Source organism: Gobio gobio (genome assembly GCF_949357685.1).
Source record: "Gobio gobio genome assembly, chromosome: 13".
Taxonomy (NCBI): domain Eukaryota; kingdom Metazoa; phylum Chordata; class Actinopteri; order Cypriniformes; family Gobionidae; genus Gobio; species Gobio gobio.
Window position 1 is genome coordinate 33,080,013 of NC_137106.1, and position 5,422 is coordinate 33,085,434.

The window sequence follows — 5,422 nt, forward strand, 5'->3', positions numbered from 1 at the left end:
GTCAGGGCCTTAAAACCACTGCATGAAAAGAGTCTCTTAATCAAATATTTTTTATAAAAACAGTACAAAATAAAAACCCTGTCTGAACATACGTTCACAAAAAAATCTGAATATGTAATGAAATAAACAAAGAAATGTAATGGAATTAACAAAGGATAATTAACCAAACATTTTAGACTATCCCCAAACAATTTTTGCAAAGTTTTACAAATTGTAGGAAATAATAGAATTAAATAAAAAGGAGATGAAATGTGGAAAATGAAAAAGTTTGTTTTAAAAACACCAAAAACTGATATGCTCAAAATAAAAATATGGAATAAAAAAGAGCAGGGATTCACTTGCTCAAGAAACACAGAAACACAAGCAGATCTTTCAGCTCTGCAACTGTTCACAAAAAGTGTCACTCCAAGATTCTTAACTTTAACACGCTGCAAAAGAGGGGCGTTTTGAGGTTTGATATCCACCACTCACAATAGATGTAGGTGCAACCAATAAGGTTACCAATAAAAATAAGGTTACCAATAAAAATAAGGCAACCAATAAAAATAATCCTAATTTTACAGAAAAAAACTTTTCTTTTTTTACAGTATTTTCTTGTAATTTTGAATTATGTTTAAAACGATGTAAAATTACAAACAATATCTAAATAAACAACTTGACTGTTATTTTAAGGATTATATCATTAATGACAAACTACAGTAATTCTCATTTTTTTATACAGGAACATCACTGTATTATTTTTCTGTTTTCATAAATAACAAATTCATGCAAAATTACAAACAATATCTGTAAATTAACAACTGTAATACAATATTTAGCTCATTATATTAAAGGTTTATGTTTATGTCCATACTAACAATTTAACATTATTCTTTGTCATTTTAAAGTAAATCTTATTAGTTTTATATTTACACTGTAAAAATAAAAACCTAAAAAAACAGCAGCTACAGCTGCAAAACAAAAACCGTAAAATTAAAGTCAAATATCTTAAGTCAAATAAAGTTAAAAAACTTCACAGAAATTTACATTAAATGTTTTAGAGAAAACACTATTATTTTACAGATTTTTCCTTATTTAAATTAAGATATTTTACTTTAATTTTCTGTTTTACAGTGAAGGTGTATTTTTACATTCAAACTGGTTTTACATTCAATTCTGGATACAAATATAACAAAATATATAGCAAACTAAATATCAAACAATAATTGTTTTTAAAGAGTACAAATCTGCACTGCTCTCCAGGTTGAAACTTCCAGGCCTCTGCCCACACCACAAAACACCATTTGACCAATTAATTAAATATAACAGCAAATAAAAATAAATATACACATTTTCTAACTGTTGTTTAAAACAAGTTTTTTTCTTTATTTGCAAGGCTATTTGCTGTCTTTCCGTGTTCTTTTGAGCGTGATTGGTCAATCTGAACGTCATCCAGAAATCTGGCCAATGACAGTGCGCTCCTTCAGTTTGAATTATACACCCGTTGCCGTTGTCGTTGGAGTTGCTCGTGGCTCGCGGGGACGCGACGCGATCGCGGCTTCTAATCTTCACGTCGGTCTATTAATGGCATTGCATGGACCATTTAAACCTGTTAAAATCTTATTTTGGACGAATTTTGATGGTGGGATGTCGACTGAGAACGAAAAAACATGAATACGAACAGACTAAGTTTCCAATGGCGGACAGCAGACGGCAGAAGGTAACGTTAATCCCTTTATATTTTTTCTACTGCTCATCAAGATATAACGTTAGTGCATTAAAGTCATATGCTAATCGTGATTAACTTGCATATTCTGTTTCTGTGTTTTGTTGTAATATTGTTAAGATAGGGCTGGGTGTTATGGCGATCTGATGATACTATTGTTAGTGATTTTGCTGTAAACGTTAACATTACCGTTTTATATTGCGGAATGGGAATATAGCGTATATAACGCAGCACTGACTGTACTAAAACATTTTGACATTTTGACAAGGAAACATGCATGAATGTAGAATAATGAACGGGACATGCATGTGTTAAAATAAGCCTCTCTCAGACAGCATGCGATCCCGAAATCAATTATCTTTCTGTAAAATGCACACAGTTATCTCAGTAAGCCTGTCATGTGAGGTATTCACTTGATTTAAACAGTCAGTTATGTCTTAAGTAAGTTAAACAGTTCAAGTTAACGTGGGGAATCCCGGATGAGTGTCATTCTGTGCATCCGTTCTTAAAGGGACTGCAGCTTTGTCATCATTTTAATAAAACAAAAGAATAGAGAAGACCTTCTGCTTCTTTTAGAATCAAGTGATATTAATTAATTGAATATCATACAGTGAAGACTTTTAAAGCAGTATTATTCTGGAGCATTTTAATAAAATATCCATCAAAATAAATATATTGTGATATCGTTATTGTAAAATATAATTTCTCATGTATGTATAATTATATGGTCATAATGCCCATCCCTACTGTCAGCTAGTTTTAAGATCAAGCTTGTCATAAAATGTAACAGAGTTTTGGAATGAGTAATCTGAGATCATGTACACTTGTTCAGCAGAGAGGACAGGAAAACACCATACTTGGACTCTGAAGAATTATAGGCAAACCAGGATTTTGGATCTACTGTGAAGTTTTTGTATGGACCTGGTGAGTATGTTTTGCAAGTCCTTGTCCGTAAGTTGATAATTAATATTAATGTTTTATCAAACAAATTAATATTCATTTGTGTGTGTGCATGTTTCTTCCCCCCTCATGATCCAGAAGTTTTGGATCCATGATCCTGAAGAACTTTTACAGATGTTGACCCTGAATGTGTAAAAGGTACTCTTAAAAATTATTTTAATATTCTCTGTTTTTTTCTGTAATGTAGACACATGCATTTTCTGTGAAGTTGCTTTGAAACAATATCAGGGTTTTTCCTACATTGACATTTTTTTGCCGGCCGCCAAAACAAATTTTTGTCCCGCCAAAGCCTTATTTGATCAGTTATTGTGATTTGTGAGTGACGTTAATCAAAATCAAAAGGTCGGAAGACCGAATCCATGTTGCACGTGGCGCTATCAGACGATGTTTTCCTTTAATTACCGCTGGGTGTGAAATGCGCTCAAAAAACATTGACTGATTCTCTGACCAGCTGATATAAAGCATACTTTCAATAAACAGGAAACAAATCCCATCCGGTTATGAAGTGTTTTCTGTGTGTTGACAAATCTTTTGCGATGTTCTAACAGACGGGATTCACACACAACGCGTCTGCTAATGTCCGATTCGCCACCTAATGACTCCTTTGAACTGAATCATTTTAACAACTGGTTAGAACAACTGATCTGTCCAACACTGAACTCACGAATTAGTTTAATCATTTACTCAGAACAACACCTGAAATGAGAACACAAGTGTGCTTACCCCCTTTAGCAAGAGTGCATAGTAAGAATTATTTTTAATTATCAACAGTCTTTCAGCTTATTTATGTTCATAATGTGTAGTAAAATAAATCGCCTAAAATCATTTAGTTTAGACTGGAGTGAGGTGAACCCAGAACAAAGTTGTTGTTAGCTAGCTGATTGTATATGGCAGAAAATTAGGCTATTTGTTCATTTTTTTAATATTGATATGATTACCAAAACAAACAATTATCAGTAAATAGTGTAAAAATGAGGAAAAAAACAAACATCAAGGTATCAAAATAAGATAAGCAAAAGTTACAAACTTTCTTTGAATTTATTTCAAATTTATTGTCAGTTTTGCGCTTGCAGATCAAGTGGGTAGGGTATTTTTTTTTTACCGTGTGTGTGTGTGTGTGTGTGTGTGTGTGTGTGTGTGTGTGTGTGTGTGTGTGTGTGTGTGTGTGTGTGTGTGTGTGTGTGTGTGTGTGTGTGTGTGTGTGTGTGTGTGTGTGTGTGTATGGATGACCATGTCTGTCAGCCACCACCGAAGACCATTTTTGACCCAGGAAAAACCCTGAATATGTATTGTGAAAAGCGCTATACAAATACATTTTGATTGAATTGTTTTACTTACTTTTATTGGCATTAACTATATATTATTAATGTATTATTTGGCAGGTCGCAAGATGTATTTTATTTTGTGAGACTTTGCTGAGGAAGTATTCTTTGGCTCAGTCTGAAAAGGCCCAGAAAAGAAACACTATGAAGAACATCACACAGAACCGTCAGAGAAAGAGACGAGTAAGTTAAGAAACCAGTTAAGCTTTTTCCCTCCAGAATGTTACTATACTCCTCTCTGAGTTTTACTGGTTAATTCACTGTCATGTTTTGCAGTTGCTGGAGACCAGGTCCAGGGTTGCACAAACCAACACAGAACCTGTGGAAGACCGCAACTATAGACCTGATGAAGATGAAGATGATGCTGTTGTTGATGGAAGGCCAGTGTGGATGGTTTGGCTAGCTCAAACAACATTGTGTTAGAGTTGGTCACAATTATTTTATAATTATAATTTTAATATTCAATTGTTCCATTTTATATTTTCTTTATTCCTATGTTTATATACTTATACTTTTATTGGTTCCCATATATAGAACATTTACATATATTTTATATACACTTTTTAATTTATAGATTTCTTTGTCTCGTTTTATATTGTATACTTTGTATGTTTGTTCCTTTTTAGATGTCCATGTTGCTTTTGATCTCCACGTTTTGTATTGTTCCTCTTACGTCGCCTTCCTTTAGAAACATTTTGTTCACTTATCTTTTCCCACATTCATTTTAATGTATGTTTATAATGCTCTTTGTTCTTTTTATTTGGTTATATTGTTTACTTGGAATATGTATGTGTATTTTATATACACTTTTTTTTGTCTTATAAATTTATTGTTCTCATTTTATATTGTTTAATTTGTATATTTATTCTTTTCCTTTTTATGTTCACTGTGTATTTTATTCCTTTACATCTGTCTTTTTTTCCCTTTTTGTTTCTTTACCAATTCAATTTAACGTATATTTATGTTCTTTGGACTGTTTATATTTTTACATTTGTTCCTTTACATTTTCATCCCTTTTAAATACATTTAGTTCACTTGTTTTTGTTTCACCATTGTTTTAATGTTCGTTTATAATGCTGTTAAGAATGTTGTTTTTTTTTTAATACCTTTTTAATAAATATTTCAGACTTTCGCAAATTGTTTTGTGTGTATATCTTTTAGGAGGGAGAGGGGATTATTTTTTATATATATATATATATATTAATGAGCAAAATCTGCATAGCTGGCCTATAACCAATCAAGTCCCTATGCTACAAAACCTAGCCCACCCTTAGCCTTAGAAGTAACCAATAAAGTCACTTGACTGGGTTTTCAATGCGCCCTGTCCTCCAATAGCAGTCTGGGTTTTGGGAGTGGTTTTAAAAAAAACAACCAATCCAGTTTGAGATGAAGGACCAATAGGGGATGGAAGGCAAAGCTGTTTAGAGGTGTGAAA

The 5,422-nt window shown here is 32.6% G+C and overlaps 1 long non-coding RNA gene across 1 annotated transcript; it reads left to right on the forward strand.

Annotated features, from left to right (window-relative positions):
* Nucleotides 1–1,497: 1,497 nt before the first annotated feature.
* Nucleotides 1,498–5,121, forward strand: LOC307135818. Its single transcript, XR_013817720.1, has 5 exons — nt 1,498–1,699; nt 2,541–2,629; nt 2,744–2,803; nt 4,048–4,170; nt 4,264–5,121. It is a non-coding gene; the product is annotated as an uncharacterized lncRNA (long non-coding RNA).
* The last annotated feature ends 301 nt before the right edge of the window (nt 5,122–5,422 follow it).